Genomic DNA, 26,676 nt, shown 5'->3' with positions numbered 1-26,676 from the left:
CAACAGAGAGTGAGAAGAGGTAGCAGCCTGAAATCCCTTAGATATATTTCATGGGTGTTCATTGAAATTGTTTTAATAATGACCTGTACTCCCTACATAACAAGAAGCGCATTAAAACTTCACTATCATCAATTTGGTATCTTTCAACAGTACCACAAAGAAGATGCAGTAATTCGTGTTTTAAATAGTACCTAAAACCTTGTCAGCCACATCAAACACAATGTATGAGTAAAACTCTTCAAAGCAAAATTTATATTTCTTTGTCTTCACCTTGTAAACAGTTTGGAAATAAGGCATCTCATACTTAGGATAGCCTATTCCTTGTCATATGTGAAATTCGGAGAATTTAAGACTCGTGAAAGCATATTGCATGTGTTTAAGCTGATACGTTTATTTTGAAGTGACAGAACAGGCAGACAGATGTTATTATGAGGACAAAAACATGGTAATTTCACAGAGGCAGCACCTCTACTACCATCTGGTGGTTTGTATAAAAAAGTTACCAGTTTTTTAAAAAAATACCTTAACCTTTATTCTAATCACTGATAATATTAATAGCTACCATTTATTGGCAAACACTACTGTAGGCTTAAAGAAAATTCTCTCATGTTACCCTTCACAGTTGCTTGAGATGGGTACATCTGATAATTAAGGAAACTGAAGCTCAAAGTGTTGAAGCAATTGATCTACTGGTAGAAATGGCATTCAAATTCATAATTTTTTATGTCAAAGCTCAAGTTCATTGTGTGTGTTAGTGTTTCCTGGACAATTCTTAATGAGAGCTGGCCTGACACCCTGAGCCTTGTAATTTGAGAAGGTTAACGGACTTTTTGGCAAAACAGTGAAGACATGTCATATTCTTATTTAAATTAATCGGATTCAACTATTCAATTTGAGAGAAAGAAAGAGACAGGGAGATTTTTATTAGTAGGCACTTATTAGTAGGCACGGAAAGTAGGCACTTTCCGGTTTAGGCCTGGAGTTAAGTAAAATGGGAGATGGGAATTTTCTCTTTCTTTAGTTCTCACATCTAACGGAACCATATGTGTTTCTAGTGTTTAAAGACACAAATATTTTTATACAAGGGTTCTAATTATCAACCAACACATTCATCTCTGGTATTTAATTAACACAAAGTGACTTGTCCTGATGTTAGAAGAAAACTGGCTAAACATTGAATTTATGACCAATTTAAAGAATTTTCAAAAATTATTTGAACTTCGTTATTACTATTGTTTGCTTTGCATGCTTTCTTTAAAACCTCACCCGAGCACACAATGGGATTCTATCCCCTTTGTGCCTGTGTAGATGTGCTAGGAGAACAGGGTGTTAAGAGTTAATTTCAAGGGGGATGTCACTCCACAATTTCCAACAAGAAAAGTGAAGTCAAAAAAACCATATTCTTCATGGTATCTCTTAAAATAGCAAAAGAGTATCCTGTTCTTTCAGACCATTGATGGCAAAGATGAATATATATTTTAGAGGTTCTCAAGATGACTGCAATTCTGACTAAACCAGGCAACACTGAATGGTAAATGTATGATTTTCAAATTGGATACTCCTTGAAAAGAGTCCCAGTGAAAAAGATTATACTGCTAACTCAAGCTCAATAATTTATCACTTGAAATCCACTGAATTTTTGTTATGTGTATTTTGTGAAAAATAATAAACACGTGTATTCCATTCTATTAGATTTTAGGTACACATGGACTGAAATTCATCCACGTGTCAAGTATCTATAAAAGAGAGCAAAAATTGTATCAGGTATTGGAAATGCAGGCTTATTTTTCTGATTTATTTAATGATTCTATGAAGCAACTGATCTATGAGATTGAAGATACTTATTGGCCCTGGCATAAATACCTATAAAATCTGATTGAGCAAATTACATTTATGCAATATCAGTATATAAAACATATTAATGTGCTGAATTTCAAGTGGAAAACATCTTATTGTCATTTCTGATTTAATATCATGTGAGGTTTTATTCAAACACCATATGTTTTCATATGTTTTAATTTCTGGAGTCTGAGTTCGCAACTCTACCAATGAAAAGCTTCTTTGGGTTGATTCTTTCCTCTTCCCATCCAAGAAAATGCAAGGTGGCTAGCCAGAGGCCTATTATACATATCTATGATTTCATAGTTTCCAGATGAAGGATATTTATTTATTAGCTTAAATAAGTGCTCATGCCTGATTACAACTGTCTTTGTGTAAGGACCATCGACTAAGCCTGGATCCTAGCTCTATTTGTAAAATGTGCTTATGCGGTCAAAGCACTTCAATCCTTCAATAAATGATGAATGCTCATCATAGGTACATTTATTTTCAGTATAAATATAGAGGATTAGTGGACTTAGACCAAATGAAGAAAAGATTAGTGATAGTAACAGAATTATAACAGAACTTTAATAAATAAATAAATAAACCTCCATGATGTACAAATTAGCTTCTGTTATTGGCTATTACCAACATATGTTTGCATCACTATGCCAATAATCTAAACACTAAAAAGATAAAATTCTACTTTAAGGAAGTTTTTAAAAACAGACTTTTCATATTCATAGAAGAAAATTCCAGAAAATACAAATTAAACATTACCCTATATATCTTAGTTTTACAAATCATTTTCATGTATACTAGCTCATTTAATTTCAAAATTCCTCTTGACCCTTTCTATACTATTTTTAATGAGCCTATTGTGTATTTATATTTTGGTTTGTGAGTACTACTGAATGAAGATATAAATGGTGGTTCACTTCTATCATCAGGGTTTCAATATAATATCTTTAAATTTTTAAAGAATATTTGCCTTATCTCTGCCAGGATATCAGTTTTTACCAAACAACCCTGATTCCTTCCTTTTATCTCTTTCCCTCCCTCCCTCCCTCCCTTTCTTCTATATACACGGTATCATTCTGGTTATAACATAAATATTTTCTATTTTTTTCTAAAGAAAAGAGAGAGGATAGGAGGGAGGGAGGAAGAGAAGGGAGAGAAGGGGGGGAAGAGAGAGAGAGAGAGAGAGAGAGAGAGAGAGAGAGAGAGAGAGAGAGAGAGAAAGAGAGAGAGAGAGACATTTCTTCACTTTATGTAGGTATCAAAGGCAATCTTAATATAGAATTTCTCCTCTTTGTACTCTAAGTGATAAAAGAATCTACATGTTCTTTTTAAAGAACTGATTGAGATAATACCTGTCAAGCTATAAATCTTTTAGATGAAGCTACCTGCTCTTTGCAATTTATAAGATAGTAAGTAGGTATGAAAATCTTGACTTCAAATGTGTAATATTGGTTTTTCTTCTTACAATAATTCTTTTTGATAGAGTGAACTCAAATTTATGTGCAGAAAACCATTCTTTATGATGAAGTCATATTAAGTTCAAGACAAATTTTATTTCAGATTTCTCAGGCTTTCTCCTTATTATGGGTGTGGCATAGCGTTTTCTGAAAAAGAGAGGAAGGCTATGTGAGTGCATATTTCATAAGCTTCTTATTCATTATTCATACCATTAGAGACAGAAGAAATATATACACATGGAACATTCTCTCAGATGTGTCCTCTGAGAAGTACATTCAGCCTAAACCTCAAAGGGTCTCTTTAGTGGGGGCTGGAGGGAAGCTCAGTGAAGATGGCAGACAGCCTTCCGAAGAGAGATTAGAATAGCAATGCTCCAGTGGGTACCAAGTTCCACTGGAATTTAAATCTTGGCCACATGAATTAAGCCAATAGCATTTTATCCTACATGATTTGAGTGACTATAGCATTTGAAAAATTTCAAACTAGTTTTGTTCTGTGTTTCAGAAATATTATTTTCTCAAATATGAAAATACAACAATCTCTAATTCAATTTTGTGAGGGCTCATGCCACTTATTTATTTACTTATATAAACTGGAGTCATGCTTCGTATAAGAATGAATGGCTGATTTAGGCCTATGGGTTAATTAATATGCATTGAAGATGCTGAGGGTACTTAATGAATATTTAATTATAAAAACGAGGATAGCATGTTTCTCCCCTACTTGAATTAAAAAGGAGTTATTAGTGTAAACCTTTTTGACAAACTGTTTTATGAAGTCAAAATGAACTAATAAATTGGGTGCTAAAATGTACTATGTAATTTAAGAATATGAATGAAAACATTTTTCCTTAATTTCAGATTATACTTTTCCCTGAATCATCTATATAATTTCAGTAATGAATAAAATGTTGAAAAGAAAACACCTCTTCCCGCACCTCACTTCTGCATGTCTGAGATAGATCCATAGTTGTTATCTCAGGAAAACATTTACTGACATTAATAAATTAAGTTCTCATGTAGTCAGGTATCATTAAGAGAAAGACTGTAGCAAACGCCGGTAATTTTAAAAGAGCATTTAATAAGCTGTAGTTGAGCAACTTAAATTCTGGGGTCTTAATATCAATAGCAGTTATTTAACTCCAATTTCACAATATAGCATGTTATTTTACACACAAAAGATAAACGAGAATTCAACCGAAATAGAAAAAGCATAAGTAATTTCTATATTGACATTTATAGTTTGATGTCCAGAAGCTGTAAAATTATTAATAAAAAATGACTCAAATATTTTCTTAATAAATTGAGCTGTGTACATGGCATCCACGAGGGAATGGGATTTTTCATATAATTAAGAGGGTGTTAGCTTGGCATTTAGGGGATTGTTTTGGCAGCAATCAGTTGTTATCAACATTTAAATTGGCTAAGATCTCTCAGTCTACTTTGTGGAAGAATCTCTCGCTCTCGCTCTCTCGCTTTGCCTCCCTTTCTCCCTTAAGGAAGATAAAGAAAGAAAAAGAGCTAGAAATACGTATTTGGTTGGAGAAGTGTTATACATATAAGTTAGGATTTGAGTTGGAAAACTTTTAAAGAACTCGTGTCAATAAATGACAATGGCTGTTCACAAAACTAAAAGAATTTAAGACACTTTAAAAATAATATATGCAAACTCATCCTTGGTAACTCTTCAATTAAAAAATGTGAGAGACCTCAAATAATTTAAAATGTTTTCTGTAGTACGCTTGCCATCATTACCAACATAAGGATGCATTTTAGTCATTTCCTTATTTTAACAACGTTTAGGAAAATTAATAAACCTTGTATTTTCTGCATGATTTCTTAGTTATTTGGAAGTACTTTAATTATTTTGAAATGAATTACAAAGAAATACACATCATACTCCAAGCAAAGCTTTGATTTAATCCACTTAAATAAACAAGAGATGAATCGACATAATAAAAGAGACATGATAGTTTTTCCATACCCATTGCCTGAAGGTTAACCTGGAGTGTTTTAATGTTAAAATTAATAAGCTGAAGGAAGGGGAAAACTAACTTAGATTAAGCATCAGTTGTGTGTCAGGCACCAGGCTAAACATTTTAACATGCATTATCCCATTAACCCTTCAATACCCTCTAAGTAAAGTAATAAATCTAGCCATTTGTTTTCCATGAGGAAAATGGCTTGGGTGTTTCCCAAACTGTAGGCTGAGATGAGCCTCAGGGACTGGAGAAAGGTGGTAAGTGTTGCTAAATAATTCAATCATTTCTTTTTGTATTTAGTTATAGCTATATTGAAATATGGAAAAGTAAAATTAAACACCCTTTTAAATTTTGCTTCTCCAACCTGACTCCAAATACATTTAGCATTTAGATAAAGCATGTTGCTTTATATTATCAAAGCTAAATACATTTGCACCCCTATGAATTTTATTTTATTCATCATGCCATGTGACTCAAGGTTGTTAGATCAACATTGATATGCTCCTCAAAAAGTAGATAAATGACTTTAGTATACAATATTGCTGCCTTGGGTGGAGACAGCAGTTGCAAAGCATTCTTAAAAATTATGCAGGAAGATAATTCTTTCTGAGGCAGTGGATCTCAATCTTGACTAAATCTTAAAATTACCTAGAAAACTGAAAAACATTGATTCCAATGTGCAGCTAAGGTTGGAAAACATTGTTCTTAGGTTCCATCCACAACAAGGGCACTATTCTTTTGGCACCCACAGGATCTCAAATAAGATGAGCTTTGGGGTACCAGGTGGGAGTGAGGAATTGGGGACAGCACAGGAATGATAGCTCTCTGTGTAATTAGCACAGAGATAACTCGTGATTAACTCGTCACAATAATCACCATCACTTTGGGACAGATTTCTGAACTTCTGCAGAAATTTACTGGAGAGAAAGCTGCCTTAGGGCACCCTTTCCCCCCTTGCTGAGGTGGGAGTTTCATTGGCATCCACTTAATCCCAACAGGGACTGGAGCCTATAGGAAAACAGCGATATTTAAATCCTGTTTACCTGCAAGAGGCTTCAAGTTGTACACTAGACTCAAATTCATGGTAGCTATTTTTGAAAATCTACATACTAGAGAAGTCAGCAATAAATAATACAGCACTTTTAGTTAACAACAGATAAAACACTTTAATCGTAATTTGTGACAGCTCTCAAACAGGAGAGCACGTATGTATAAATGCGTATAGGCTACGGAAGCATTCATTTTATACTACTGCACAACAACTAACATCACACTTAAATTAATTTAATTAAAATGCTTCTCGATCAAAATAAATTTTTTTTGGTTACATTCTAAAGCAAAGCCTGCAGTCTGGAATAAACTGTGGATAGAAACTCATTAAAACTCAATCACTCACTCAACTGCTAGCTAGCTGGCAGTTATAGGAATGGCTACTCGCCACTGTAGTCAGTTAGCAGTTCTCTCCTTGTCACCCAGATCAGAGATGCTCATAGTGAAGAACCCAGGAAATAGTTTTGTATGACTTGATAAAAGGAAAGTTACATTTTACCAAAATGAAAAATTAGGATTAGTTTTTATAGTACGTGATTTGTAATTTTTTTGCAGGAATCATAAATCAGGCAGAGCAAATTCTTTGCTCTTGAAATGTTCACGTGGAAACTTTAATTTTCTTCAGATCCTTTCCAACTCCCCAAATTAGGCTCTCTGGAAAAATCAGCAACATTTTACAAAATGTGGTTTAGATAACCACATCTTCCTTAATACTTTTATGACAAATCTTTGACAAAAATATAACCCCAGCAGCAAAACAAATATTCCTCCCTCATCACCACAAGCAAACTTACCTACTGGGAAAAAGAAATAATCAAAAATCACTGGCTCAGGGACAATATAAAGAGCTATATGAGGCTTTGGTTCTGGAGCCAAGCATTCATTTAAATAAACCCAAGAGTCAGATGGCTGTGGCTACCCACTAAAGCAGGGTGTCCAAACTTTTTTCAACGTTTTTCACCAAGGGCCATATGCGGTAAAATACACAGACAGCCGGGCCACTCACTAGAGGTGAAGTACGTATTGCCTCACCTGGTTTATTTAAGTGAACTAAATATATTTTTGGAATTTGCTGTGGGTCAATTAACAATGGATTGCGGGCCGCAGTTCGCCTGTGGACCACAGTTTTGACACCCCTACTCTAAAGGGAAACCAGAAGATTCTGTACTGGTGTGTAGTGCTTCCAGCCACCTCTCTTTGTTCTAAGTAGGATGCTAATGCTAAAACTGTAGTTTGCATTCCTGCTTGCTCAGGGAACACTGATGTATCTGACAAAGCTCCCAGCTTAAATATCCCGGTGGGGGAAAAAATAAGTCCCAGAAATGGAATCTCCCTTGTGTACTAGTAAAACAAGCCACAGGATGAATGTATAAATCTGAACAGATGGAAATTTGTGGTCACATTAGTGTTACCTCTTCTCCTTTGAAAGATATATTAGAGACATTGAGAAAAGAAATTTTCCACTTCTTGTGAAAGTCCATTAAGGAAGTCATGTGTGTCTTTGAATTTTTTTCATCTCTTTTTTTCTCCCTGGTGTGCAAAATTTTTATTGGCAGATAAAAGCAAGCAGTGTAAAAAGAGGAAGAAATTCCTTTAGGCAGTGAAACACTCGTAGATCAAGGCATAGCATAATGGAATGAAAAACGCTATGAAAAAGTTAAGGCCATGAGAGGAAAAAAAAACTAAGAGTGTAATTTATCCATGTGTTAACAGGATATGCTTTAAAATAAAGAAAAGTTTAATTTCAAACCATTTTTTAATGCTGTTTTTCTTTGTACTGGAGGAATATAAAGTAAGTCAAAGAGAAAAAGTATTATGGGCCTAAGAAAATCCAAACTGAAGTGTGTTGAGAAATCAAATAGAAACTGACAACTGTTGAATATTATTGCTGTTGGTATACCTTAATGAGTAAAGGAAGTGTAGGAGCAAAATGATGAAAATTCCCAGACAGTAGTTCAAAAAATTAAAAACAAATATTTGCTAATTCAGCCTCCATGTTGCACATCGTTCAAACATACAAACTTGAAATGTATGCAAATTTTTTTGCTATGCTGATTATAAAGTTGAACGATACATTTATTTCTAAGTCAATATTTGTATTCTTGTAAGTCATTAACTGAAAGAAATTATCAATTCTTCCCCTCCCCCATCGGACCCTGTAGCGGGGCCACAGAGGAAGAGCCAGTTTCAGCACCATGGACAAAGCACTTACTCTTGGGGACTACAAGAAATGTCCTTCTTAGATTAAAATGTAAGAAATAACTTTATAGTATCCATCTTCCATTTTAATATGTTTTAAGGACCAAGTGAAAACTAAAAAATGTTCAGGTGGATAATAAAAAGTTTACACTTTCAAACCCCTTCTATCATATGGAAAAGCATAATGGCCCTTTAAAAAGACATGCATCACTGTGATAAATGCATTCAAGTGTCATTAGGTTTAATGGCTCCTACTTACTCAGACTCTTACACCATACCTTTTAAAGTTAATTTGATGTGTATTAATGGTATGAAATTGATGAAATTATGAATTGAACTTCCCTGGGCACAAGTTAAACCAAGGAAGAAGGGAGAGGACAGGTTAATATTACCTTCCACCCCATTCTTCATTTGTACTACAAAACATGTCAGCCCTGCTCCTGGGAAAGAAATGCTCACTGTCAGTAAGTTGAACTTAAATTGATTTTTATGGTTTTAAACTCAGGTAACTGTCTTTGGTTGGCTCACCAAAGGTTAGCAGTTTTCTTCAGGGAATAAGAAAATATGTGCACTTCTGAGATGAACTTGATATTTTTATTCCAGAGTTTCAGAGACATCAATAAGTTGTCACTTCCTTCCCTTTCATTCATCTTATAGATTGAACTTAGAGGGTCATTCAGGATATTCTTAGTTTGTAATCCCTCCCTCACATCATCACCATGTGTAACACAAAACAGGGTGCTTAATTAATTTAAAGTGAGTTAAATTTTATAATAAGTACTGTAACCATTAATGTGAAAAATTGAAAAATCAAAGTTCTGGTCCCAGGAACACTTGGAGAAAGAAAAGTATAAACTCTCTACTCGTTACCATTCATTTAATATTGATGGATGACTAAGAGAAAACAACTTTGTAGCTACTCTTTTGCTTCTCTATCAAGCAAAATGATCTCCAAACTAAAAAGGTTAGCTCAAGCCAGGCACAAATATGAACTTCTTTTAAGGCATTTAGTTCATTTGACAAAGTATGTCCAGGCTTTATAATCTCACCTTTAAAAACAGGACTATGATAAAACTGTTAATGTCTCTGAAGAACCCTGGAGATAAGGAGAGATGCCAAGAGATCAGAAATCTAGTAATGAAGCATATATTCTGAGTTTCAAAAATCAGAGACCAGAGTCTCTAAAACACTGGTAAGACTGAAATGAAATATTAGGCAATATTCTGGCAAAAAATGAATAAAAAGATGATTTCTGAGCACTTAGAAAAGCAAAAAGTGATACTTAGAGATCAGCCTGGGCTCTGAAGAATAACTTGGGAAAGCCTAAGTTTTTTCGTTTGTTTTGTTTTTTTTTTTGGTTAGTTTATCCAGATAGGTTGAACACTAGTAAATGTGAGAAATGGTTAGGGCAAAGAAGTCACAATTTTAGAAGCTTACTTTTAGTCCAGGTGATTAACACACAGGAGCTAAGCGGCCCAGTGCACTATCAAATGGAACAATAAAGGGCACTGTGAATGGAAGAATTTGTGGGCACTGTGAATGGAAGAGTTTGTGTTCAGCTACCACTAGTCAGCTCTAACATCATAATTTATTTTCCCAGGCCAGATGGAAATCTGGGATTTTTCTGAGAATCTTCTTGATTAAAATGTTTTTTAACTGCAACATTTTATTAATGAATGTTCCCCTGGTTTTTAAAAGACAACAAATTAGATCTGTAGACTGAATCTGGTCTATAGGCTGCAAGCATGGGACATGTGGAGAAGCATATGTATCTTCGTGAGGCATCCGGCAAAGTTTCACATATCATTATTGAGATTTTCTGGGTTGGGTGGCAATAGAGATGTTACAATTGGGTAAGTTCAAATTTGATCTCAATATAAGGATAACTGAATCTTTCCAATGATGAAATGGATTGCTCTTACACTAGAAGTATTCACCTTAACCACAATTTGGCAATTCACAAGATCAAATGGAAATAAATCCTGGGCGGAATTCTGCATTTAATGTTAATATGTTTTCCTAAGTGTGAATATACTCATATGTATATATATACATGTCTTATTTTATTCACTCATTTTTTGGAAAATATTTATTAAAAACCTATGATTGCCAAGCACGAAGTGCTGGAAATACAATAGGAACAAAAATCTCTGCTCTTATGGAGTTTACATTCTCTATTTGCCTCAGTTTGGACATTAAATTATATGGGTACTCCCATCTGATGTGTCTCTTTGTGTATGGACTTCATTCTGGAATTTTTCTATGCATTCAGCACTGGACATGAAATTACATTGGGTGAAAAGCACATGACAGTGTGACCATTGGGTGTTGTTATCCATTCACTTAAGTTTTCTTTCTAAAATATTTATTATACACCTGCCATTCTGCTGGGGCAAAAAGCTAAACCAGAGGGGATTTATGTCAAGAGGTATGACCTGGGATATATGGGCACACTCTACATGCACCAACATACCGAATACTTTGGTGACTCAGCAAATGTCCTACATTTTCTTTGATTAGCTTTGAATAAACTTAAATAAATTAGAGAGGATGAAATCATCTGTCATTTGACAGTGGATGTTCCAACATCAGTACTACTTTCACTAAAGAAAAACACCTTGTCTTTGTTTTTAGATCCCTTCATGGTGTGGCAAACTGTAATTCAAACTGAGGTAACAAACATAGTAAAACCTAGCAATAGACTATGAATGAGTCTATTCTAATCCAAATTCTTGCTTTTCTATCTGCATTGGTGATGGGATAAGAGAAAGTATTTTTAAAAATTACCATGTATTCAAAATAATTCTGATTTTGTAAATCATTTAGGTTTTTAAACACAAAGGGTCCGACATAACTGGAGAATTTAAGTTGTAACTGAGTTTATTTCTCCTATATTGATTCAGTCTTGGTCAAAGAATTAACATCCTTTCCTCTCAAATCTGGATTTTGCTGGTAGGTAAGGTCTAAGAAGATATTTTTCAATTGTCCAAGAGGCATGCCAATGTTTCTTGAGAACCAAAGTTAAAAACGAAGCAACAGATCATGTTAATGCTTGAAAATAGATTAAATAGGAAACAATCATGGCCCGGAAGAATGCCTTTGCAAACCACATGTTGTAATAGGAAAACGTGTTTTTTTTTTTCCCTTTCTGATGAGTAAACATTTTCACCGAAGTCTGATGGTCATAAAAGTTCATTTTGGAACCAGCAGAAGCACAATAATTCAAGTTCCTTGAAAGTATTTTAAGGAATGCTGTTATGGTCCTTCCATACTCATCTATCTATCTTTTCTCATAAAGTTTTTTTTTTAAATTTCCTTTGAGAATGCAAGGCTTTTCTCATGAACGCATTTTTTTCAAAGGGATTTCTACACCAAACCAAATACCATACACAGTAGTCCTTCTTATCCGTGGTTTTGCTTTCCATGCTTTCAATTATCCATGGTCAACCATGGTAGGAAAATACTAAATTTCCCTAACCATTGACATCATTTGCTCCTGACATCCAACCATTGACATTATCATGGCTTGATCCAGAATCAGCTGAAGCAGAAGATCCACCTTCTTTCTGTCAGAAGGTCAGTAGTAGCCTACTACATCACAATGCCTTCGTCCCTCACCTCACTTCGTCTCATCACACAGGTATTTTATCATCTCACATCATCATAAGAAGAGGCAGTACAGTAAAATAAGGTATTTTGAAAGAGGGAGACAACATTCACATAACTTTTATTACAGTATATTGCTATAATTCTTCTATTTATTTTATTAGTTGTTATTGTTCTTAATCTCTTACTGTGCCTAATTTATAAACTCAATTTTATCACAGGTACGTATGTATAGGAAAAAAACACTGTATATATATAGTTGGGTACTACCCCAAATTTCAGGCATCCACTGGGGATCTTCGATTATACCCCCATGGATAATAGGGGACTGCTGTAGTTTAAGCAAACTTGAGTTAACATACTGAGAAGAGAGAGTGAAAAAGCCCACATACAGACAACCTGGTGATTAAACCTGGGAGACATCTTGGATAATCATTGCCATAAATTATAGAAATTAAAACTAAATACAGCCTCCAGCTTCTACAGAGCTAACTGGCTGAAATGCTCTACTCTGATAAAGACTCAAGTGATTTTAGGAATATTTTATAACTTAAAAAGCTTAATGAAAATTATTTTTTTCTAGAAGGAATAATAGGTCATTTCTCAAACGGCTACTAGGATGTGGGGGCACTTAGTTCTTTCTCCTGTGACACCACTGATCAGGAGCTGCTCTATGGGGCTAAGCTTCCTCCCTCCACAGGGTCTGGGGCACCTCCCGAAGCCTTGCCATTGGACATCATTCCTAATGTGCTGGCTGTCCTACTGGTACCTCATGGGATGCTTCTCGGTGGTTTATGGCTGTGTCTTTTAAAGTTGTATATTTAGTCTTACATATTTGAAGAAATGTAACTGGCATACAAAACCTGGTATGTCATGGATATTATTCCTTATATGAAGGCTAAATAGAAAATAGTGTGTCAATGGAATACTATTCGGCGTTAAGGAAAGATGATATAGGAACATTTGTGACAACATGGATGGATCTTGAAAGTGTAATGCTAAGCGAAATAAGTCAGACAGAAAAAGCAGAGAACCCTATGATTTCACTGACATGTGGTATATAAACCAAAAACAACAAAAGAACAAGACAAACAAATGAGAAACAAAAACTCATAGACACAGACAATAGTTTAGTGGTTACCAGAGGGTAAGGTGGGTGGGGGGAGGGAGATGAGGGTAAGGGGGATCAAATATATGGTGATGGAAGATCTGACTCTGGGTGGTGAACACACAATGGGATTTATAGATGATGTAATACAGAATTGTACACCTGAAATTATGTAATTTTATTAACAATTGTCACCCCAATAAATAAATTTAAAAAAAAAGAAAATAGTGTGTCAATTTAAATAATAATATTAAGTAAAAGTAGCATAATTTGTTATTTGGATGGTGAAAATTGTGATGCATACTAGAGTAACTGAAGTTCTGGAAATAGTGTCTTCTCCATTGGAGAAGGATGTTTATTTGGTCAGAAGTGTGTATACAAGAACCTTCATTTTCTTTGCCAGGACCTGTAAGAACCTCAGTCAACAGGACCACCGGAACTTTAGTTTTCTACCTCAGGGAATGCATTTAGGTGTCTGGGGCTTCTGCCATGGCTGGCCAATACCAAAGAGGAAACTCCCTGGAGTTGGTGAGGGTAGCTCTAAAAATCCACAACAGACTTTTGAGATACTTAATTAACTTAACTTACACTCCTGATTTCTATCAAAGAGAGGTCTTTATGAATATCAGTTTCTTTCCATGGGAAGCCTGTCTCCCCTCATCACTTCTGCCCAGCGATATCTACCCTTTTAATCACTTGAAGCACAGAAAACACCCTGCTAAAAAAGAGGAAAGACTTTAGTATTTTCTTGCAGATTAAAAAAAAGAAAATAAAAACACAATAACTAGTCAAAGGAGATATTTCCTCTCTGTTTTCCAAAATTGTAATCACCTTAAATTAATATATATTGCTAAAATGCTATTTATTATCTCCAGGATATACTGATACCCTAGAACAAGAAGTACTATCTTAGAAGTGCGCAGTCTTTTAAAATATCAAATAAGTATGCAGGAAGGTACTGGTTTTGTATGACACACTTAAAATAATATAAATAGCAAAACAAGGTATTTTGTATACATTCAGATTAAGCAAAATAGCCAATGTTGGAATTTGATGTACTAGTAAAATAACTTTAAAAAAAAGGCTTCTTTTAAAATAATGATAGATTCATAAAAAGTTGCAAAGGTAGTTCAGAGAAGCCCCATATAACTTCACCCAGTTTCCCCCAATGATTATATCTTATATAACTATAGTATAATATCAAAACTAGGAAACTGATATTAGTGTAATGTGTCTACAGCTCTGTGACATTTTATCACATATGTAGATTTGTAGAACCATCATCACAATCGAGCAATCAAGATACACAGCATTCCATCATCACCAAGATCTCCCTTACGCTACACATCCCTTCACCCCATCTCTAAGCCCTGCCAATCACTAGTTTGAAAAATTACTCCTTTATACTTATCTTTTACATATTTTAACTAAAATACCAGAAAACCACAGGACTAGGTGTTAGGAAATGGCTGATGCTAAGTCTACTAAGGGCTAATTCATGCCTCTGGACAACTCACTCTCTGCCAGTCTCAGGAGCTCATTCATAAAAATAAAGGTTATACTCAGTTTTTAGTGTGTAAGAGCTCATGATGACTTAGTCTCAATTATAATATCACTTTAAAGACTATTAAATGCAAACCGACTTATAAAATCATTTAAATATGTGAAGATCACCAAGGATTGAATGGTGTTTTCAATGTATTCTGTGTTCAAAGTGTCATTTTCAAATAACTTAAGTAACCAAAAGCTAAAATTACGATAATATATTTGTGCCCTAAAATCTGAAGCAAGTGAAAAATCACATCTTACTTTCACCCATGTCTCAAGGGGACAGGTGCTACCATTCTCCCAAACGTACAGGTGGAGAAAACTAGGCACTGCAATTACCTAACTTCCTTTGCCCCCAAGGGCACCCTTTAGGAAAGAAGCAGCCAACATCCCTAAAATGTGTCTGACCAAGTATCTGAGCTTGCAATGATGCAGCAGAAACTTTTTAAGATTCTGAACTGTGGGGTTCAAATTTGGCCCTTTTCTGAGAAGGAAGATTCAGACATTGGAGCTGTTCCTTAGTCAGGACCAGAGGACCTGCAAAGAACCAAGTAGTGAAGTTTCCGCTTTCCTTGCTGTCACTACTCGCTTGAGGACACCGGAGAACAAAATAAAAACAGGAAAGCAGTTTCTCCCAAGTGACTTCTTCCACTCAAAGCTTTAAGAATCTCTTCCCACGCACCAAATTTAAGCTTACAGATCTCTTCATCTCTACAATTAACTCTTATTTTCAATTCAAACCTGTTGATGCCACGCAGCATCGAGATTACTGAGCTCATCAACTGAGTCCTTCAACAACACATCGATGAAAAATGGGTCCTCCCTCCTCACCTCAAATAATCCCGAAGGAAGCAAAAAATTGAAAATCCCGAAGGAAACAAAAAATTGAAAAGGGTCCTCTGGGGACTTTGGACCATTCATGCCTTTGGGGAGATCTACTAAGGTTTTCTTTTCGGAGACCATCAATTCTTTACTGAGCATTCCTTATCAAAAGGCACCATTTTGAAGCCCCACTCCCGAAGATGAGCAGTAAAGGGAGATCCAAAACCCAGGGCCCAGTCAACCTTACCTGTTGCCACTCAACCATCTCAATAACCAATACCTGTCCAGCCCAACCATCTCAATAACCAATCAACTAGGGACACTGTCCCCTAGGCTTCCTTGGTTGAAGGTCCTCATTTTCCAGGACGCCCTTCAGTGTGACCTTGGAGCACACCGGATTACCCCTCTCCCGCACTGGAAGGGGCAGTCCCGGGGCCCCGCAGGGTCCGTTTCCACCCTCCTGGAACTGCAGTGAATCAGTCACCCTCCGGTGCCCGCGGGCACTGACAGCAGAGCCTTCTCAGAAGGCTCACCCCGGTCTTCTCACAAGGCTTACCCTTTCTCTCCCAGAAGGTCTCCATCGTGTGGTCCAGGAGGAGGCACCTCCGCGTGCCCGGGGGGCCGGGGCCCGGCTGGGCCAGGTGCGAGTGCGGACGCGCCCCGACTCCACAGCTGGTGCGCGTTCCGGCTCGCGGAGCGGGGCCCGGCCCGCTCCGCTCGCGCCAACCCTGGCCGGACACGTGGTGCCTTCGCCGCCCGCGCGCTTGGGTCCGGGAGGCCCCTCGGCCTCTGCAGCCACCCGGCCGCGGCTCGGGCTGCGAACCAAGTGGGGAGAAGGGCGGGGGGCCAAAGATGCCCGCGCGGGTAGGTGACGCGCAGAGACGCGGGCGCGGTCAGGGCTGCACGGGGTGGGCACCGGGGTCCCGCCCAGGAGGGCCCGCCCTGCTCCGGACCGGGAGGCTCGGTCTCTGTCCGCAGGGCCCCCGCTGCTGGAGCCGCAGGCTCTGTTTCCCGGAGCCACGCGGGGCGGGGCGGGGCGGGGCGGGGCGGCGCACTGCAGAAGCCCCGGTTCCCGCCGTAGAGGAAACACCCAAAGGCGGGAGCGTCTGCGTTGCGCGACCCACTTCTCGCGCATCCAGGATCCCGGGGCCGCTGCCGGCCTGAGGCCAGAGTCTGCCTGGCGGTGTTCATTCACTCCAGGTAATGACTACACTGTCCCCGCTCTGGAGATGTCAACTACTGAAAACCACAGCGTGACCTCAGGTGCCCTTTAGGCCAGTTGCTCCGTTGGAAAATTCCTTTCCCTCCCACAGCCTGTCTTTGGGCAGCTAAGGCAACACCGGCCCCAAACTGGAACGAAGACAGCTATAGCCACACGTTTTCCCAACTTCATCCGTGGCCTTGGGTGCCTGGTCTAAATAAGGAGCCTCTATCCGAGTTTCCTGATTCTGGGAATAGACGTGGCCATTCACTTTCTAGAATGGCCCTCAGGAGATAATAGGGATTGGGGTTTTAAAACTAAATGAAATACTCCTGATGTCTTTAATAGCAAGTGCAATGTAAATATAATTTGTATTAACTTTAGGTAAGGCTGAAGGAAACCTCAAGACTTGGGAGGAAAATGGTTCTAACTTGTGAATGCGAAACGAATTCATCAGCCCCACTACTGGCTTTTCTGGGAAGGTAGGTTTTTTAAGAGATTGATGGGAAGGTACTTTCTTCCCTCAGAATTGCCAAAGCCCTTAGGTAATTCCATTCAGAACATTCAGCCTCACTAACGAGCTTCAGGATGAAACTGGTTGCATCCTGCCCTACCATAGCTAAGGGCCAAAGAGCTGCCATCACAGTCAGGCTAAAGGCTCTTCCAGGTGAGTTTCTTGTTATGTTATTTGCTTACTCTTTAATTAGTCTTCATTTTTGTCCCTAAAGAGAGCTTTCTGTACAGAGACTGCTTCTAGAGAATAGCATCCTGTCCTGACCCAGATGGTGACTCCCTTCTTCCTTGGCTCCCCTTCTGACCTATTCACCAGAGTGTAGCACACACAGTCAGCTTAAAGTAACAGGCTTTATGTGTGGGAGAACTCTGCGGTGCAAAGTTTATACAATTGAAAAGTACGGCTCTCACATTACTTAACTGGGCACATGTTAAATGCATGAAACGATGTATTCTGTTGTCCCTGTTTATTTTCCTCTGGTCTTTCCTTCTCCTACTTCACTCTCGCCGTAAGGTGCAGCCTCAAAGATTCCTTCTCTCTGGTGTTTTCTAAGTCTTGGAAACCCCTTTTTTCATTAAAAAGGCAGATTCGTAATATAACGGAACCTCATCACAACCAAAATTCATTTGCCAGATCTTGACATTTACTAGCTCTTAGTACATAACTTACCCTGCTGCTCTCCCCCTCCATTCAAGAACCAACCAGTGAATTTAAGCTTCCCTTGACCTTCAACAGAGATAAATCTATCCCTTTGGCTTTTGAAACTGTTGTCCGTACCAGCATTTCCTTCACCAGCTTGGCTCACGGTCTCTGGGGGCTGTGTCATAGCAATTTGGTTTTCTCTCTTCTCTCCATAATCCAGGCTTTCAGTCCCTCTGCATCACGTATTCCTGGATTACTTCCTTTGAATCCCTCCTAGTTTTCAATAAGATTGTCGTGAAGCTGGAAAAGAAAGTGCATGAAAAGTGCCATGGAAATCTAAGTTTATTGGGTTAATGATTATCAGTCTCATGCCTTTGTAAGTTTTTGGCTTCCTTTAAAACAGCGATTCTCACCTTTTTGGAAGGAAATGTCATTAGATTTTTATCAGGAAGACTTCAGAGGACTGTGTGTGTGTGTGTGCGGGTGTGTGTGTGGGGGGGTGGGATGGGGTGGGATGGGGTTTGTAGAGGGCTGGTAATCTGGGGAAGAAGAAGGGTGCTATGATACTAACGTGGAGTTCCTGAGTGGGAAGTGTCAAGTGGACCAGAAGATGGGAAGAGGAGAGGGAAAGTTCCTGTTGGGAATGGTTTTCATCCAAATGGGCACAGCACTGGCTGCTGTGAACAAAAGGAGTTGCTTATTCACAGGAGCTTAGTTTCTTACTCATTGTTAATATACGTTGTGGGGACAGAGTCCCAGAGAGCAGTTTCTATGTTCTCGGCCTCACGTGGAAAGGTGCTAGCTCGGTTATTAGATGGCCATCAGCTGTAATCAGATGGCCATCCACTGGGGCTGGGTGGCCGTCAGCGGTTAGCCAGTAGCCACTAATATAGCTGTCATGGCTATGCTAGGGGGTTGATTGGTTGGTTGGTGGAGAAGCGGACTGCAAATTGTGGATTGTGTGGATCCTACTTCCTGTGTCTCACCCAGCCACCAGAGAGACTGGGGTGCAGGAAGACCCCTCGTTGGGGTACTGGTGAATGTTTGCTTTTGTGTCTCGACCAGCTGCCATCGAGAGTATAGTGGTATGACTCCCTTATCCATGGCTTCGTTGCTGTTCCTTTTTGGCCTCACCGTGTCCTGTGTTCTTGTGTGGGGAACGGGAGCTGAGACCCTACATGACATACGTCCTCCACAATGTATCTTCTATAAAACGGATGAAATTAAGGATACAACAAATATCCCTAGATGACTGACTATCAAAGCACAAACCACTGAATTCAAACTTTCCTGGACATAGTGCAAGAATACAGTGTATCTGTAGAAACTATTATACAATACATTTTAGAAGGAAGGTTTAAGTCAGGAGGCTTATAAAATCTTAGAGATTGAAAGGACTTTAAAAGATTATCTGATCCAGCCTTTGAGATGTCACATTAATCCCACTTCCTCAGTTCTTAGGCTCTCTGTTTCTTCTGTCTGGCAACCAACTCCTTCTCAAAACCCATGTTTCCAAGCCAGGCCTCCTTCCTCATGGCTGCCCCTTACTTGTTTATTCCTAGAATCTAGATTTGAATTAGACTAGAGAAAATTATCTTTTGATTTTTCTAGACTTGAGAATGATGTTAAATAACCAGCTCACAAGTGGGATGGTTCCAGTGGTGCTCAAATCCACATAGTCCTATAAGAAACTCCAGGTTAAAGGAAAACAAATTCAGTTAAAGTGATTGCAACAAAATGCCAGCCGTTCTTTCTGGGACTGAATTGTAGTTGTTTTGTGCAGAGAGTATTGGAAGTGTAGTTCTTCACTGCTTTTAGGAAAATATGTACAGTTAGAACCTGTCTGTAATTAATTTTTTCATTCAGCCACATTTATTATCATATTTCAGACCTATCTTATTTTTCCTTTTCCTCCTTCTATCTCTTTAAGGCTTGTTTGTTAAAGTGTGATTGATTAGATGGATATATTACTTCTCTAAGTTACCAGGATGGGGAAGAGCTCACATTTGCTGAGTGTGTACTGTATACCAGGCACCGGTTTACATTGTCTAATTTAATTATTACATTTTTTTTAAGAAGTAGTTATTCTTAGTACATTTGACTAATGAAGAACAGGCAGCCTATGATTTGTTTACAGTCACAAAGCTAACAAATGCTGGAGTGGGGATGTGAACCCAAATATTTCTGCTTTTTTGGTATTCCTGTTCACTGCAGGGTCTTTCTGGAAGCAATGCCCTTACTCAAAGGAATAAGTCAAATGTGAGAAATATGAGATGCTGCTGTAGGATGGACATGGAGTAAATTTGGACATCTTTTGTCTACTCAACTCAAACATGCCAAAGGCTTTCTCTCTTCGTATAAAAAGTGCTAGGCTAGAGTCTAATCAAAACCCTTGGGAAGACTGGAAAACTGTGGTACAGTCTCTTAAACCACACATATGATAATGAATATTTATTGAAGAAGTATTTTGGAGAAGGATTATTTATTATAATCCATGGGTCTATACCACAACTCTAGAAATATTTAAAGTATTAGTCAAGCCAACAATTTATTCATAGCAGATTGCTTTAGTGAAATGATACGCATGGTGAATTTGAGTAACTCATATACCCTCTCTAAGCCTGTAGTTCTTTTTCTGTAAAACAGAAGTAATAAGTATATTCCTCCAGGAGCTTGAGGTATCAAAGGAAATGATGGAAACAAAAGTGCTTTGAAAACTATAACTACATGTGCATTATTGTATATGACAATAAGAAAAGAGCTAACTGGAAATCACAGTGAATTGAGTGGAAAAAGAGTATTTTATAATTCACGTGAGTTTTCATCACAGTCGTGTTTTTGCATAAATGGAACATTTATAGATTATTTAATTTCCCCCATTTTATAAATGAAGAAACAAATACCCAGAGAAAGTAAATTGTCATCATTCAGATCACATCCGTAGGAATATTGTTGAAAATTCTAAAATAAGAAAGTGGTACCATGGAAATAGGCAGAGTCAGTTAATGAATATTTATTGGATGCCAACTATATATCAGGTGTTGTTTAGATGCTGGGAATATAGTGCTCAACAAAACAGACAGCATTCCTGCTCTCCAAGATCTGATATTCTGTGTATGGATTCTGTACATATATGGATTTGTGTATATACGGATGTACCTATTACATGTGAGATAATAATGAATATAACTCTGTGTGTGTGTGTGTCTGTGTGTGTGAGTGTGTGTGAGAAATAAAGAGAAACCAAGAGGATATTAAGGTCATATTTTTAGGCTAGGCCTTAACATTAAAAATTCACTATAAAATATTCCGAAAAGAGTTGAAACAACAATATGAAAATTATGTAGGCCTCCCGGCTGTGAGCAAGTGTTTTAGTCAGCCTCTCAGGTCCAGGCACCAGACCCAGAGTTTCTATTTTATTGCTTGAGAGACCCCAGGTGTAGTCTTACCTCTTTATGAGCCTGAAAGATTTTTAGATAATTTAGATTTACATGACAATTAAATGAGATCTTAATTTAGTTCTTTTGTGCTGGAAATATCAATTGTCTTTTAGAATGCAGTCTCAGCCATATTCTTTAGCATCTTACTCGAGTATTTCATGTCCTAAATGAATTCATCCCCTTCAAAAAATTGGTCCACTTTTGGAGCATCTACTAATATGCCAGGCAGTGTCAGATGCTAGATATAAAAAGTCTCTGATTTCCCAAACCTTATGCTTCAATCGGAGATATAGGCAATTATAGTACAACGTGATAGGTATTTTGATAGTGGAAATGAAAAGTGCCATGGGAGCATGTAAGAGAAATATTTGATTAAATTGTGGATGAAATGTTTGGTTAAGTGTTTCTTTTATGTGCTCCCATAACACTTTTAGTTTCCACTCTAAAAATACATATCCCATTGAGCTATAGCTGCCTGTATCTTCGACTGAAGTGTAGACTCCTGTAGGACAAGGCTGATTTGCTATTGCTTCTCTATTGGTTAAACCAGGGGTTGGTAAACTTTTCTGCAAAGGGTCAGATGGTGAACCCTTTAGGGTCTGCAGACCATTTTTTTTTTTTTGTCTCAACTACTCAACTCACTGTTTTAGTGCAAAAGCAGCCATAGACAATATGAAAATGAATAGGTGTGACTGTGTTCTTATAAAACTTTATTTACAAAAACAGGAGGAGAGTTGAAATTTGCTCACTATTGCTTGGTATATGGTGAGGGCTCAAATGATTTTTATTCATAGTTGTGGACCCCGCACCCCAGTCCAGAGTGATAATCACTCGCTGGACAAAATCACCACCGATCACCGGATGGGTGACGAACACACATAGTAATGGGATGTTAATTTTGTTTGATAATGCATGGGAGCCTAGGGAAACGTAGTATTTGCGTTCGTGACTCATACATTCTAGCAGAGATTAAAACGATATCAACACAGTATGAAAAATCCTGTAATGGGACACGTGCAGTTATTATGGAAGCCCAGAGACTAGGCATCCTTATGAAACCGGGGAATAGATTAGACAAGGTTTCCTGGAAGAGGTAGATTCTGAATTCTGTTTTGAAGAAAAAATAGATCAAATATATGGTGATGGAAGGAGAGCTGACTCTGAATGGTGAACACATAATGGGATTTATAGACGATGTAATACAGAATTATACACCTGAAATCTATGTAAATTTACTAACAATTGTCACCCCAATAAATTTAATTTAAAAAAAAAAGAAAAGAAGAAAAAATAGAAGTAATATGCAGAAGATGAGAGGGAGGAGAAAGAGTATTCCAGGCTAAGGGAATAACCTCAATACAAAGGCTTAGAGGAACGGAAGTCCATGGCACATTTGGAGAGCTGTAGGTAGTTTGTTGTGGGAATTTTAACTTTGGAAGGTGGTGTTGCAGTTGAGTTCCTTCACCTGTGAGCTAACCTCCTTGTCTGTTTTCCTTTGGAACCACCTCCGTCCTTTTTTCTCTCTCTCTCTTATGGTTTTTCTACCATAGTGGATAAACCGGCTCAAGTGTTTTCTATAGTTAAAACTACCATTTCCATTGTATCATCACCACTACCACCACCATCATCACTTGCACTCCTACCTCTACTGCCACCAGCAATGTCACCACCATCTTAGCTACCTCTGTTACCTCTCCCATTTTCATCACCACCGCCGTCATCACCTCCAAGACCACCACTACCCGCTTCACCTCTACCATCTTCACCATCACCTCTGCCACCTTCTCCATTACCTCTGCCACCAGCACCACCATTGATTGCCATATCCATTCTGAAACATTCCTTCAAGTCTCCATCCTTCCAAATCAGTCTTGACATCTCCTTATTCCACAGACAACCTTCTTGAAAGAGTAGTATGTATGCACTTGCTTTTGCCTCCAACCTACTTTGTATTTTCATCATTTCATTGCAATGATTTGAAACAAAGTCACTATTTACTATGATCACCATGTTGCCGCATTCAGTGGACCCTTTGACACTTAACATACTTGACTTCTTGGTAGCATTTGATTCTGTTTTTCATTTCCTCTTTAAATTAATTCTTTTTGGATTTTGTGGTACTAAAACCTGTGGAGGCCTCCTAATTTTACTTCCTTCCCTTTTCAGTCTCCTCTAAGATCCCACCAACATCCAGATATCCATTCAATGTACATGTTTTCCTTGGCTGTCCACTGATCTCACAATTTTTAGTCAGCTCTGTATGTAATCAATCTCTCATGCTCAGTTCCTACACCCAGTAAGAACAAGGCAATTTGCTGTGACTAAGTAAAAAGGCTTGGGCAGAGAGGTGAACATTGGCATAGCTGTTGAGAGAAATGAGAAAGGCAGCTGACTAAGACATGCCGGTCAGGGCATGGAGCCCAGCTGAAGTCGCAGACCTTAAATTTGTGGTGTCTTGAAACCGCTCAGCTGTAGATTTTTTCCAGCATCCTAAGAATACAATATGTATGTATATATTGTATATATATAAAATAAAAAATATAATATAAAAATTATTTTTTATAATGTAAAAAATTATATATTAAATTAAATATATATATATATATATATATATATATATATATATATATATATATATGGTAACTATGTGGCTAGAAAAGGGGATAAAGTCCCTAAATAAATTTCCTTATAGTCTTCACTGGGACTGTTCCCTAAATTCACATCTTATTTTGAAATAGTTGAGAGGGTACATTTATCAAAAAACAATGACCTCTAACCATTTATAGTTAAATCAATACATCCTTCTTGTTTGATGTGATAAGTCTTTATTCTACCCATCTTTCATTTTAAAAGACACTTTAAGGTTTATATTAATTTTTTTAAATTAATATGGAATAAAGTTAGATTTGTCTAGAGCCCTTGATGTGATCTTTGAATACTCTTTTTAAGATGATTTTTTAATACCAAATTCTGGAATAGACAAAATAAATTTGATGTAAACGTTTGGAGTTGTATCTGTTTCGCCCCCCCCCCCCCCCCCCCACACACACACAAAGGGATTCCCCTGTATTTTCAAGACAGGGTCTAAACCAGTTTACTTAGAATCCTTATTTGACCATGCTGGGTAATTGCATGGCTGAATTCATATGTGTTATTTAGTTTTCTATTTCAGCTTGCAAAAATCTGTTGCAGATCTTTGTATATATTACTTAAAATTGTTTAAAGTCAGAGACAATTACATTCTGGATAAAATTCAAACATTTTAGCATAGCCTTTCATTAGAGGTCCACTCTCTATCTTTCCAGCCTTAACTTTCCATTTTTCCTAACCTCACATCATATGCTACAACCAAGTTGAATTACTTCCAAATCCTCAAACATATCATGTCCTCTCTCACCATCTTGTTCTTGAGCATATGCTGGTCACTCACTGTTGATTACATTCTCCCCTAATTCCTGTGAATTGTTCAAAGCTTCAGGTTGGGAATTCTTCCCTAACCCCCTAATGTTAACTGTATCCTAGGACTTAATGCATTGTATCATAATGATTTCATCTTTATTGCTCCTGCTAGACAATAAGATCCTTGGAGACTCTGTTTTCATTCCAATAAAACTAGTGTCTAGTATAGGGCTTGACAATTGAAGGCCTCCAATAATTGTTACTTGGTTGAATGAATGAATGAATTGCTCTTTATGTTCCATTTTTCTTTTTAAATCACGTTATTCTGACATGTTTTTAGTTATGTTTTATAGTTTCTTGAATATAAGTCATGGTTTCCTAATATTTAATATTATTATTTGTCAGTGGTTTTGCTTCTTTGTAGTTGTCTAGCATTATTCACCAGTGATCTTATGCTATCCCTGCTCCCGTGAGCTTCACCTCCCCCATTTTCATGCATTTGCTTGCTTCCACCTGTATGCCTAGATTCCTATTGTAGCTGGAAGCATTTGGGAAGCTTCCTGCAAGGGATTGAAGATTGCCTCGGAATCAAGCTCTCCTTTTTGACGGTATCTGATATCTGTTCTGCTCATCTTTCTTGTAGATCACCCGGTTCCTAGTGACCTGCCTGGGCTTTTGACCATCTGTCGTGCCTTCCAGCCTTGGGAATCTTCAGTTCACCTATGCCTTCTTGTCTTTCATTCATCTGCTGTTTGCTGTGACCTTCCAAGCAGGCACTGAATTTTCCTTTTCTTTTTAGTCTCTGACTGACTACAACACCTGAACCAATGACTCATTTGTGTGTTTGAGTTATGGACTAACCAATATGGTTGCTGTTCCATCACCTCACCTAGATCCCTTACTCTGAATGTGCCTTAGTTTTCCTGGTTTTAGATGCATGCACTATTATTACCTTTAGCTATAGGCCTGGCTCTATCATCTTATTTCTTTTGAACAACAATGCTATTCGTAGTTCTGTAAGCTCCTAGAAACCAAATGCCATGTCTTCTCAACCTTTGATTTTCTTGCATCCCCTGGCACAGTCCTTTGCACATGAGATATACTAAATTTCGATGAATAAATGCAAGAATCAATGAATTAGAGATACAATTGAATGGGACAACATGTGTGAAAATAGCTTGTAAATTACAAAATGCTGTCCAAGTCATAAGGGATTACCATTATTTTCATTGTTCAGAGTAATTTCTTTTAATGTTTTATGAAGTATGACTACATTTAGAAAGGTGCAATCAGAAGTGTGAATTTCCGAAAGGTGAACAAGCCCATGTAACCAGCCCCAGAATAAAAAAAAAGCAAAATATTGCCAACATCCCAGAAGCCGTTTTTCTGTACACCCCCAGTCATTGTCTCTTCCAGATGCAACCAATGTCCTCATTTCTGACACTATAAATGTGTTTTGCCTGTTTTTGAATTTCGTAAAGTTCAATCATACTGAATGTATTCTTTTGTGTCTTCTGCTCAGCATTTAGTTTGAGAGATTCACTTGTGTTTTTCGATGTAGCAATAGTTTGTTCATTCTCATTGCTGCACAGTACCCCTTGGGTGAATATATTTCAACTTATTTATCCTGTCTACTACTGGGAGACTTTGGGTTGTTTTCAGTTTGGGGCTATTACAAATAGTTCAATAATATTCTTCTGCATGTTGCATGGTGAAGATATGCACATATTTCTGTTGTACATATACCCAGAGGTGAAAGTGCTCCAGGTTATAGATATAGTCAGCTTTAGCTGATGCTACCAAATAATCTGCTAAGGAATTATATGAGCAGCACATGAAAGTTCCAGTTGCTCTTCATTAAAGACA

The 26,676-nt window shown here is 37.7% G+C and overlaps 1 protein-coding gene and 1 long non-coding RNA gene across 4 annotated transcripts in view; one reads left to right on the top strand and one right to left on the bottom strand.

Moving 5' to 3' along the window:
- The window catches only part of SYBU (syntabulin), a 109,701-nt gene extending 93,072 nt beyond the window's left edge, over window positions 1-16,629 (bottom strand). The window contains exon 1 of one of the 3 annotated variants that reach the window (XM_081069885.1): window positions 16,171-16,629. The gene's annotated coding sequence lies outside the window, so the exon portion shown is untranslated. The remainder of the gene's footprint in view (window positions 1-16,170) is intronic. The other 2 variants (XM_081069874.1, XM_081069889.1) reach the window with 2 other exon arrangements.
- Window positions 16,630-16,710: 81 nt separating this feature from the next.
- On the top strand, window positions 16,711-25,963 carry LOC308506959. Its single transcript, XR_013994800.1, has 3 exons — window positions 16,711-16,814; window positions 17,200-17,297; window positions 25,454-25,963. It is a non-coding gene; the product is annotated as an uncharacterized lncRNA (long non-coding RNA).
- Window positions 25,964-26,676: the final 713 nt, after the last annotated feature.

The sequence above is a fragment of the Rhinolophus hipposideros genome, assembly GCF_964194185.1.
Source record: "Rhinolophus hipposideros genome assembly, chromosome: 13".
Classification (NCBI taxonomy): domain Eukaryota; kingdom Metazoa; phylum Chordata; class Mammalia; order Chiroptera; family Rhinolophidae; genus Rhinolophus; species Rhinolophus hipposideros.
This window is presented reverse-complemented; position numbering and strand designations above follow the sequence as displayed.